General features: G+C 42.9%; 1 protein-coding gene and 1 long non-coding RNA gene across 2 annotated transcripts in view; both read right to left on the reverse strand.

The window, feature by feature from the left end:
- Nucleotides 1-12,816, reverse strand: part of LOC103129735 (MAM domain-containing glycosylphosphatidylinositol anchor protein 2-like) — a gene marked incomplete at its 3' end in the record, with an annotated part of 82,601 nt that overhangs the window by 50,501 nt on the left and 19,284 nt on the right. The gene's annotated exons all lie outside the window — the stretch shown is intronic.
- The window catches only part of LOC107834279 (uncharacterized), a 15,836-nt gene that overhangs the window by 782 nt on the left and 2,238 nt on the right, over nt 1-12,816 (reverse strand). The window contains exon 2 of the long non-coding RNA XR_001660070.1: nt 2,525-2,533. This is a non-coding gene — a long non-coding RNA (uncharacterized LOC107834279). The remainder of the gene's footprint in view (nt 1-2,524; nt 2,534-12,816) is intronic.

Consider the following 12,816-nt stretch of genomic DNA (forward strand, 5'->3'; position numbering starts at 1 on the left):
CATACCAAAAGTGTCTAACAAGCTTTAATCTAGAGGTTCAATTATTTCTGTGTCTGGAACACCACACATTTCATCTCTACAAAACATCACTGTGCTTTAGATTTGAATGGTTAGTTTATATGAAAATATATCATAAAAATGCAGTTCCTGAACAGATCAACACATAAAGCTGTGAAAATCCAGAGTTTTAAAATGGAGGCTGTAATCTGTGCCTCATCTTACTAATCTCCAGAGTTTTGCAGGTATTTTCATGCAGGCTGAGGATCTGTGTCTCTGTGGCTGTGGGAAGGTAGCACTGATTAGCTCTCTCTCTATTTGGGTTCAGAGGAGCAAAGCACAAATTGGAGCAGTCCTCTAAAAGTAGTTTGCATTATTTACCCCTCCCAACATCCAGGTCTTTGTGAATGTGAGTGCAGGCATAGTCTGCCAGTACTTCATCCTAACTCATTCTGGTGCATCATACACACACATGTGAAGCATCTCCGTTTCCTGTTGGAGGAGGCCTCAGGGTGGAACATCGCTCCCTTCTTGTACAAATCAGTTATATTTCATGCAGATCTTTGAATACGGTAGTGCTGCCGTTATGCTGTCGCTTGATCAACCCTTAGAAGCATAAGTGGGTCAACGCTGACCCAGACAAGGAACTTCCTTGCAATGTCTTTCACATTCCAGCTGTTCCTATAAATATTATTTACATCATTGTAATCAAACCGTTAACTTACCTTTTGTTCAGTTTAAAACTTATAGTTTGGTAACCAGCCCATGCTGCCATAGGTTGGTCGAAAATGACCCACATTCATTTCCTTTGTTATCTCGTAGGAACCTTTGATTCTTATTAGCTGGGAAAGTCATAATTAGATCACACAGGATATATCATATTTTTTGTCCCTTAAGAAGATTAGTCTTTTGGTATTAACAGCATTTTTTCCTTCAGATTTTATGTCTTCAACATACCTGAATGTTATACGTTTGTGTTTCTGGAACCCCACTTAGGTTGGTTTCATAGCAGACACACCTTTACCACCTTCTTACAGATTGGTTCACATCATACAAGTCCATCTCCCTGGTTTAGAGACTTGTGCTTTCAGACACTCCAGGGTTTCACTTGTGTCAGTGAGGCGTGGGCTGGACTTTGTGTCGCAGGATGTTGAAAATTAAAAACAAGCAGCATAATCCTACATCAGTTCTTCTGCTGCATTCTGCTCTGTCTTCTCAAACCCCCAGTAGGTCATGGCAGATGGTCACGAACGACCGACTGACCGACCGACTGTACTGAGCCTGGTTCTGGTGGAGGTATCTCCTTGAGAAAGGGGAGGTTTTCTGCTTCACCATCAATATATGCATTGTCATTATGAGGGTCTGCTGTAAAGTCTACAACACAAGTGATTGACGCTACACGATTGTGAATGTTCCAAGTCAATGACTTGATGCAATCTGTTTCTTAGATACAAACATTTTAAAATAATTTGCATAATAAATTTGGTTTGATAAAGATCAATTGGAATGTACATGTATGTGACAAAAATGATTTTTTTATTAAGGGATTCAGGATGAACTGGTGCTATGTAAATAATCAGATGTAATGTAATGAAAAATTGGAAAAGTTTAAGTGATATGAATAGTTTTGAAATGCATGTAGATGACAGACGTGAGGTTAAAACAAACTAGGTTTATAAAAGCTTGGTTTACTGAAGTGTAGATCTATTCTGTCTAACATTCATCTGACATCACACCAGCTGACCTTAGGACCCTCCAAACTGAACTGAAGATGAAACTTTAGCACATTAATATTATATTAACTAAATTTGATTCATATGCATTGTGGTGTTTCATCATAGCAGATTTTAAAGGTTTTGTTGAGAGCATCTTCAAGACTTCTTCAGGTTTTACAAAATATTTGCATAAACCCGTACTAATCTAAAGATTCACATCAGACTGCTGATTAGCATGTTGAGCCTTCCTTCTGTTAATATTTGACGATGGNACAATACAGTTTTACCAAGTTCCTCAAAGTCTAAACTGGCATTGTTGTGCATTTAAAGTGTAAAGTTTACCTTCGACCAAACGCCCCCCAAAGGCAACCCAGCACCCCCTGCCGTCCTCTGAACGCCCCCTGGGGGGCGGTACCGCCCACGTTGAGAACCGCTACTCTATCAAGTTATGTGCAAGAATATTTATTTTTCAACATACACCTTTTTGTGAATAAAAATGTAGGTCTGATGTTCAAGTTAGAAAAAAAAAATTCATAATTGTTCTTGCAATGGTGGAAAGAATACTCTCCTCGCCCCTAAACACAGAAATGGTTCGGCTGCAGAAAAAACCTCTGACTTTAACTTTATCAGGCTGCCCAGTGCTGGACTAAATGCAGCCTGAGTCAGTCCCACTGACAGATATAAAAAAATGACTGTCTTTATGTCAGACATTCTGATATAAAGACTGCAATTCTAACCCTAACCCTTCATAAAGGTACCTGTATTCAGATTGTCTGTTTACAAAAGTAAAATAACGGCGACCGACTCTAAACCTTTTCTACCTTTTTACTGTCAACCTGTTGCCGTGGCAACCGCCTACGCCCCACAAACCCAGCAGAGATTAGCTAAAAACACAACGGATTCAGTCTGTTAAGATTTTAGGTTTTCAGGCTTCATATTTATTTCTCGTTAACAAGCCTCTCCTCTCATGAACATAGCTGTGGCTGATTAGCCAATTTAAATTTCTGCTCTGCTCATCAGGGTCTTTGAGTCCCTTTTTACTTTTGTAATGGTACCGAAATGCACAGAAAGGTGCAACACCTTGTTTAAACAATAATTACTGAGATTATTAATTTTGTTGGGCCATTAATTTTATCCTTAATGAGATGTATTGTATCAGAGGACGTGCTGGTCTCAACATCCTGGCGGCGTTCAGTTTGTCACCTACTGCCGAGATCAACTCAAAACCTTCCGCCATTGTAATTGAGCACCTATTGATTAAATATGACTGTAGTTGGAAAACAAGCAATAGCGTTAGCTTACCGTGCAACGTCTGGGCAACCGGAGGATCCTGGACGGACAGCAGCGGTCCACCATGTCTGAAATATGGCCTCGGATGCAGATCTCCAAGGCTTGGCACTGTCATTCTCTCAGCTCGATGCTCCATAGAGCTGCTTCTGGATATTGCAGTTCACTTACGATGTACAGTAAAGTCTGCTCCTTATAGNTCATAATTGTTCTTGCAATGGTGGAAAGAATACTCTCCTCACCCCTAAACACAGAAATGCAGATATCTGCAGCAGATATCGACTGCAGAAAAAACCTCTGACTTTAACTTTATCAGGCTGCCCAGTGCTGGACTAAATGCAGCCTGAGTCAGTCCCACCGACAGATATAAAAAAATGTCTGTCTTTATGTTAGACATTCTGATATAAAGACTGCAATTCTCCTCAAAGCCCCGGTACCACCTGCTCACTGTTCACTCTCTGCTTTACCTTAACGTCAACTACCAGGCGGTTTGAACCGCTGTTGGTGGGATCTGTTTCGCGGCTGTGAATAGAGGTTACTGCAGAACCTCAACTGACAAAGAAAGACTTGCCCCATAGCATTTGGAGTTCACAACATATCACATACTGTAGCAACATTTTGGACCTCAGCAAAACCAAACATGCCACAATTAAATAAATTAAGATGTCCCCAAAGTATCGATGGACTGGCATAGAGGCTACTGGGGAGTTTCAGGTAGATTCCAGGTAGATTCCAGCACAGAGATTGCTGGCTCGCTCTTCATGCAGGGCCGGCCCAAGGTAACATGGAGCTTTAGGCAGAATTTGATTTAGCCCTCTGCCCCCCTCCTAGTAACAACATCAGCATCATTAACATGTTTAAATATAGATTTAGTCTGTGAGAGAGAGCCCAGGTTAATTGGCCAAGTTTAAAATCAATCACTGATTATTGGTTATTATTTGCTATGACGTATTTGTGTACAAACTCAAACACTAAGATTACACCATATTGTAACCATGGTAACACAACAATCATAACATCAAAGTGATTCTTGAAAAGTGAAGCCATTTAAATTAAGAAATCCTTCCATGGGTGAAAAAATCCCGGTCAAGAGCATAGAGAGCATTCATTTTATAGAGTTAACACCAATGCTGTAAGCGGTCTGGTATGAAACGGTGGTACCAGCACTTTTAAATCTCACTTATCAGTTGACCGGGATTTTTTGTAACAGGTTTACTTCAGTCTGCCTTTCCCCATCGATAAGCTCTCCGACAGCAACTCGCTGTAGGAGGTAAAAAAAAAAAAAGGCGCACATTGCGGAAAGTTCAGAAACAGGAAAACTGGGACATGGAATGGAGCAACGAACTAGATGTGAATCAGGATATGAAAACATAGAATCTGACACAACAGTAAAAAACCTAAAACTTATGAATGGAAAGTCAGGTGAAACACGATAAGGTGGCATGCCAGGTGAAAGGCATGATGAGTGAAGATGATGAGTGTAAACCCCCCCCCCAAAAAAAAACAACTATAAAATCAAACTAATAACAGGAGAAAAACTAAAGAGAACATAACGATAAACCAAGAGAGGATATTACTCATCAAAGGAAACTAAATGAAAATACACGAAGAACAAAATGCAAGAATAAACTAAGAAACTAAAGAAAATATAGAGGAATAAACTTGTATGGCAAGACCTTTCGAGCAATAATTAATACGGAGGACTGTATGGCAAGAACAAATGTATGGAGAGCCATTTCAGCCAAAATTAAATAAATAAATAAATAAATGGGTGAAATAAATAAAAAATGAGTAAAATAAATCAAGAAATTAAGAAAATGAGTGAAATAAAAAAAAATTTGTTAAATAAATAATGTTGCTTTTTCATTAAACCAATTTTTATTTATTTATTTTTTATATTATCAATTTCCCAATTTCTCTTTTTCATTTATCTATTTTTCATTTATCCCTTTATCCATTTACCCATTTTTCATTAATCTATTTTTCATTTAACCACTTTTCAATTTCCCTTTTTCATTAAGCCAATTTTTTCATTTATTTATTTTTCAGATGNACAAAATATTTGCATAAACCCGTACTAATCTAAAGATTCACATCAGACTGCTGATTAGCATGTTGAGCCTTCCTTCTGTTAATATTTGACGATGGTTTCTGGCCCACCCATACATACAGCAGGCATGGGGACCTTTGACCCACACTTTGACCCGTGGCAGACAGCCTGCGCTTGCTGGTGAAAAGGGCATCTGTCAGGCTCTCTCCAGCAACCGTTTGTCTCACCACAGCCACAGCCCACCCTCACCCACCCCACATTGTGACACAGTGGGTCTGTGGTGGTGGGAACTTGGCTGCAGGCTCTGACCTCATGTTGCTTTGTGGTTTCAGCAGCACTTGTATGGCAGCCTGGGAGTTAAGAAAGGCAAAGAGAGATTAATCACAATCACTGAAATTACAGTTTATAGTTTAAGTTCTGTCAGGTGTTTTAATTCATAGAAGGAAAAGGTCATTTATTTTATGAATAAAGCTCTTACCTTTAGGAGTTTATTCAAACTTATTTTGATTGCTAATATCTGTGGCCACTCTGGAATATCTCTGCTTCAAATGATAGAATGTGCTCTTGGAATAGTGAAAAAAGGGGGAAAAAACAAAAAGAATGGAATGAAAATTTGGATTGATGCTATTCATATTGTTCATAACTAGAATTTAATAACAAAATTAACCTTATTGCATTTTTTTTTTATCTATGATGATGGTGACATATTAAACACAATAACTAAAACATCCTAACTAAATACAGTAATATGCACTAAGACTCTAAATCTTCCCAATATTTAGTTGAAGCAGCTCTGGTTGCAATGAGAGTTTGATGTTACAGAAGGTCAGCTCATCTGCTTCCTTCTGCTTTAAACAAACGTTTCACTAACAGCAGCATTTCAGATCTCTGCAGATAATGTTGACTTTCTCTGCTTTTATGTTGTAATCCTTCTGATCCCAAAACATTTTCAGTCAAAACTTCTCCCTACATTTTCACATCAGTAGATGTGTATCAATTTATGCTAAACAAAAAAACCCAACAAAAAAACAAAAGAAAACAACTTTGCCATTCCAAAATATTACTTGGAAACTCCCAGTATTTTGATACCTTTTAAATATAGCCGGCTGAATGGATCAGGACTCGCTGGAGGACAGAAATGTTTCTAAAACAACAAACAGGCAAAGCTGCATATGCAACAAGAAGGAAAAGAAGAAATAGGGAGGGAGAGAACAAAAGAAGAAAGAGAGAGAGACAGAGAACAAAAGAGAAAAGAAACATCAAAGAAAGAAAGAAGAAAAGAAACAAAGTCCTGTTTCCCAACACAACCCAGATTCACTGTTCCAAGTCAAAGTTTCATTATTATTATTATTATTATTATTATTATTAGTAGTAGTAGCAGTATTAATAGTAGTACTATTATGCCTCTGTAATATTTCACTTAATCTGCATAAGAAGACACAATGGCTCTTCCCTCACTATGACATTATATCATATTGACCATTTTCCTGTTTTAGGTAAGTTAGAATTATCAAAATGATTTATGTTTACTAAATGCTCAAATAGTGACACACAGAAGTTTACATATATAAGGGTTAATAAGGCTTTAATGAATTGGGGGATGTGAGATTATGATGCCATGGCTTGTAATAAAAACAGTTTTCTATGGGTTAGATTTGGAATTAGTAGACTTTATGCTTTAGCCTTTGGGGAAAAAAAAGAGCTGGAGGTAAGGATGGGATCTACTTTAGTACTGGAACTGAGAGAGAAAACAGGCTACAATATATGAACCTAAGATCACATTTTCTTTTGTTTTTCTCAATTACTGTTGTTTACTGACAACACAGATTCATGAAAACAAACATTTTATGTTCTAACATGTGATACTCAAAAACAATTGGCACAAAAAAGTATTGGCATAGAAGTGTTGAATACGTTTGACATATGGAAAACCTGCGAAACCTCCAGGTTTTCACTGAGCACAGCTACAGCACAGTTATTCTGTTAGATCACTGCATGTTTTATCCACAACTTCTTTAATTCTATGTAATACACCTATATGCACACAAATCATTTGAAGTCATTTAAAAATTAAATCTTAAAAATNCTCAGACAGAACGTGTTTCAGCTGGCGGCTCTCATGGACTCAGAGCTTCACCGTCGGGGGTTTTATAGTTTGGACGAAGCGGCCGCTGAAGTTGGCTTACGATTGAAGGTTCAAGACGCCTTCGTAGCTACCAGCTGTGATCCAACTATAAGGAGCAGACTTTACTGTACATCATAAGTGAACTGCAATATCCAGAGGCAGCTCTATGGAGCATCGAGCTAAGAGAATGAGAGAGGCAGTTGCCACGGCAACAGGTTGATTAAACGACAGTAAAAAGGTAGGAGAGGTTTAGAGTCGGTCGCCGTTGTTTTACTTTTGTTTACCTTTGCTGGGATGCATCACAACCGCTGTAGTTTATGAACGTTCAATAAACGACAAACTTGGACTAGCTACCTCGTTCGTCTGTGACTATTTCATTAAGTAACAAACAAATGGCTTTTACCGTGATATTTATGTGAAATTAATATTTTGTTTAAGTTTTGTGCACTCTGGCATCTTGCTTTGAGTCTAAGAGGCTTTTCGATGTGTTAAAACTCTCCAAAATAACCTTTCAACTTTTAAAGCTCCACTGTTGAAAATGAGAAGCTGACATTCACAAATGACATTGAAATAAATTCTAGTCCCACTTCTGGTTTGTTGTGATTTCTCTGTATCCTGTTGGAGGAAAAATATACCAACTTCACAAGATGTGGCTTGTTCTGTTCTGGTTGTTATTCCTGATTGGTTTATTTGAAACAGTGTTTAATATCAAAATAAGATTAATTTATTTCCTTAACAATTCCTTCTCCTGTTCCCTCAGAAGGACAGAGTTTAGGAGTGACTAATTACATTTACTCAAATATAGTTGAGTAACTTTTTGAAACATAAATGAACTTTTAGGAATACTTTTACTTAACTTTTTACTTTTATTCAAGTCATTTTATTATGAAGCATCACTATTATTTAAACAAAATGTTCATTTTGTCTTTGAAATACTAAAATTTCCACTGAACTTTATATTTTGGGCCCTCTAATTGTGTAATTTTTTTAGATATTAAATAATTGATAACTTGATCAGTTACTCAGTACTGATACACTTTTTACCAAATGCTTCTTTACTCTTGTGTAATTTCTTATTCAGCTACTTTTCACTCTGAGTAAAAACATGTTGAAGTGCTACTGTTATTCCTGGAGTACAAATTGTGGGCCCTTTGTGTAACCTCGGTAATTCTGATCGATCAGCATAAATCAGTTCTGCGTTGTGTGAATAAGGGCCAGGAGACAGGATGAGATGAAAGGTCGTTTATCTGTGCGAAACAGAATATGGACTGATCAGGAATCAGGTTCATCACAGCGGGTTCAGTACCTCGCGCCCATCTCTCATGAACTGGCCAACAGCCATATTTAATACATTAATATTGGACAGAAATACAAAGAAATAAAACAACATGTACCTGTGCGAAACAGAATATGGACTGATCAGGAATCAGGTTCATCACAGCAGGTTCAGCACCTTACGAGGGACAGCATTTCATGTTAGCAACAAGCTAACATAGCATTTTACTGGAGCGATAAACTCAGTGAACCTACCTCGCGCCCATCTCTGATGAACTGGCAACGAGATGTTTGTGTTCACTATATTTAACCCTGCCAACCACCAGGAGGGGGTGCTGTTTCACCCTTTACACATGAACCCAAACNAATGAGGGAAGGAAGTAGAGAGATGGATGGGCACGGCTAAATGCTCGGCTGATGGAGAGGGGAGAAGGAATGGTAGACTTGAGCGAATAGCGTGAGGAGAGTGACCTTTAACCACCACCAGGTATTTGTTGGTATAAGCTTACCTAGGAGAACAGTGCGCGTTGAGCTGAAAGCACAGAAGCTCATTCAGGGCGAATGTAGGATGCATACGCTGAGGATGACCAGCGGCCGAGGCGTTGGAGGGATGCTGAAGGAAGACCCAGTGAGGCTGCCGACGTGGCTGCCCCGATCCGAAACGAATGACCGGAATATTGGCTCGGGGCTAGGTTACATGAAATTAAGGTTTCGCGGAGGAATTTGAGAAACCAGGACGACGACATCGGAAGGCCTTCCGGGGTGAGGAACAGGGGCGCGGAACGAGGATAAATCTTATGACGGTTGAGAGCATATTCGAACATGGCGAGAAACGGGCAGAATTGGCAATCTAGCCGGGCAATGATTACGGAGACGGGTCCTTTCCCTTTGGAGTGTTTGAGGTAAAGACTATAGTGATCGGGGAAGAACTTGAGGTCAGAGATAGTTAGGTCTCTAGACGGGATGAAGGCGTTGCTAGGAGTAGTGAATTCGCCGAGTCTGAGGAAACCGAAGAAGGCGAGGAGATAAACGCTCGAAAGGAGGGACTTGACGTATGGGGAGTACGGGCTAGATCGAACAGTTAATATGAGACTTTTAAGAATAGGTGCTGTGATGGGTTTTCTGGGGTCAGGTCGCGGTAGGTAGCTTTTGGAAATGCCTCTGAGGAGTAGTTTGATAGAATGATTAGAGAGCAAACTAGGGGCGAAGTCGGTTTGAAGACACTTAGCGAAGAAATTAATGCCGGCGAGCAGGCTACGAATGTAGGGAGGTTTAAGGCGGCGATGGACGTAGCAAAAAGTAATGAATGCTAAAACGACGCTAGTCAGCACAGGGACGTGGGGAATATGTTGAGAAGCGCAAAATTTAACGAAAGTGAGCCAAGCATGGGTGTAGGTTTTCAGAGTAGACGGAGCTAGGCCAGCCTTCATGTACGAGGAGGCGGTTTGAATGAGGGTGCTCAGGGGAGGAGCTGCTAGTCGAGCATGAGGTCTTCGAGTGGAGGCACTGGTGTAGGGTGAGCGTCCGCCGACGGGCACAGGCTGAAAAAAACCTGGAATTTAAGACGGGACAGAGCGTCAGCAATGGTGTTTGAGTAGCCCGGAACGTGATGAGCGGTCAAGATAAAGTTATGAGTAACTGATAGCCATGTGATACGACGAAGGAAGGGCATGATTGACGTGGATGAAGAACGGCCTTTGTTGATGGCTTCAACGACGGCCCGGTTGTCGCATAAAGCAGCAATGCGCTTGCGTTTCCAGAGATGGCCCCAGAGGTAACAAGCGGCTGCGATTGGGACCATCTTGTAGAAGGCGGAAGACTCGGTGGAAGGAAAAGAAATGGGCCAAGCTTGAGCGAACCAGCGCCCCTGAAGAAACCCCCCAAAACCTATGGACGGGGCAGGGTCCGTGAAGAACTGAATGGAATCGGCTGGAATGGACAATGTCATCGTAAAAGAAAGAAAGGCCGTTCCAGTCGGAGAGAAGCTTTGACCAGAAGGCGAGGTCGGAGCGGCAGCCGTCATCCAAAGTGACGGGGTCGAGCAACGAAGGAACGGAGCTAGCTAGGTCGAGTAAGCGAGAAATGAACGAGTGGCCCTGGGGAATGATGCGGATGGCGAAGTTCAGATGGCCTAATAGGGAAAGGAGTTGACGCTTGGAGAGGATAGAGGAGGAGACGAAAGACTGAGAGATTTCGCAGATGCGAGACAGCTTATCGGCTGGGAGAGAAGCTACCATTAATTCGGAATCTAGCAAGATGCCGAGAAACTCGAGCTTTTTGGCTGGGCCGATGGTTTTCTCCTTAGACAAGGGAACTCCGACCTGGTGGAACACGCGCTGCAGAGTGGCCAGGGAAGGACCGGGGGAGGCGGAGGGAGGATCGATGACGAGAAAGTCGTCCAACAAGTGGAGAACCCAAGGGAGTTTGTAGACGTTAAGGAGAACCCAGCACAGGGCTTCGGAGAGTTTGTTAAAGAGGCAAGGACTGCTCTGCATCCGAATGTGAGCCTTACTGCAAAGTAAAAATGGCTATCCCACTTGGCTCCCAGCATGTGCCACTGCGAGGGGTGGACTGGGATGACTTTAAAGGCATCGGTGATGTCGGCTTTGGCTAGCCAGGCACCTTGACCTGCTACTTTAATCAGGGAGATGGCGTGATCGACTGAGGCATAGAAGAGCGAGAATGGAAGCTTGGGAATAAGAGAGTTAATACTCGGATGCGGGCCGGAATGCGGTGCTGAGAGATCGAGAATGAGGCGTTTTTTTCCGGAGTACTTACGAGTGGCTATGCCTAGCGGGCTGACACGGAAGGTGGGGAAAGGAGGAGATTTAAAGGGACCTATCATATACCGCCGGGAAATTTCTCGATTGAGCAATTGGGTAACCACCTCTGGCTCGGAGAGCGCTGACCGGAGGTTAGGGCAGACTAAGGATAGAGATGGAGGGGAGGAAACGCCTATGCGGAAACCTCGGGATAGCCCGGAAAGAAGGAAGTTGACGAAGGGACGGTCTGGGTGCTGGCTTAGAAGAGAAGCTAAGGCAGGGACGATTATGGGGGTGGATAGAGAATGGGAAATCAGGATCTGGATGCCGGGCGGCCCTTGAAGGACGGGCGACGAGGGCAAACGGACTTGGGATGTGCGTCCCTGCAAAGACTGCAGATATGGAGAAAAGCACACGTTGGAAACGAACAAAAACTTTCGTTGAAATTATTGCAAATAGGCTTATTAAAGACCTGCACTCTCCTTCTGCGGTTATCGGGAAACTGGTGGTAGGATGGGGCCGGCAGACGAGGCCGGAGTGCGGGGGCGACCTGAAAGGGGACGGATGGGCAGAGCGAACTCTGGTGGCCTACGGTGCCGCAGGAGAAACAGGAGCCTGCCTGGGTGAGCATGATAAGGATTTCGGTATCGAGAACGGACCAATCTAAGCGCAAACCGGATTGTGAAAGAACTGCGGCAGCTTTAGAGGCAAAACATGGAGATATAGCGTCTTTACCTGAAAGTTGGTTTGGGCGTGCGTTGGCCAATGAGAAGGTTAAAGGGAGTGGCTGCTGAGCTGCGTCGGGACGAGCGGAAGACGGCGGGGTCGCGGCCGTGGCAGATGCGGCGGGGATTAGATCGTGGAGATGCGACGAGAGTGCAGATATGGACTGGTGGAGCGTGTTCATGGAAGAGACGAGGGCGGATGAGTCAAATGGGTGATCCGCGGTTGGCGAGGAAGAAGTAGAAGCCACTGCTGCTGAGGGGACAGCGTCCTGAGGAACGGCGCTCGGGGAGGAGCGAGGAGGAGCGAGGGAAGCAGCGTCGGATGGAGGGAGAGAACGGGAGCGGGCTCTGCGGCGTTTAACTGGAGGAGCGGATGATTTCCTGGAACGTTTGCCGGACGGTGGCGGCTCTGGAGTAGGCGATGGAGGAGAGGGAGGCGAATCCTGGAGAGGGAGAAGGGCTGCCATTTGGCGTAGTTGAGGAGAGTCCAAGCCGGACCCTGGAGAAATCCCTGCTGATCTAAGGACTGCCGAGGAAGAAGGCTGAACGGCGTGGCGTGCCAGGCGAGCGCTCCAGCGTGGTGGAGGGAAGGAGGGAGGACAGAAATCCTCCCGTGTAAAGTCATCGGAATCCGAGTCGGACATGAACCCGAGTAACGGCGGGACGAAGCTTGGCCAGAAAGCGGGCGCGGCCGGACGGCCGGACTTTATGAAGGAAGCGGCGAATGATGATTGGGGGAGATTGGTGAGGGATGCTGCCATCTGGATGCGATGCGGCTTGATTAGATGAGCAGGTGAGGTCGGTCAAGTCTTCCAGGCTGAATTTCCACTTAAACTTCATATTTGCAAATCTCACTCATAATTTAAAGATGATTGTAGTG

Source organism: Poecilia formosa, unplaced genomic scaffold (assembly GCF_000485575.1).
Source record: "Poecilia formosa unplaced genomic scaffold, Poecilia_formosa-5.1.2 Scaffold573, whole genome shotgun sequence".
NCBI lineage: Eukaryota > Metazoa > Chordata > Actinopteri > Cyprinodontiformes > Poeciliidae > Poecilia > Poecilia formosa.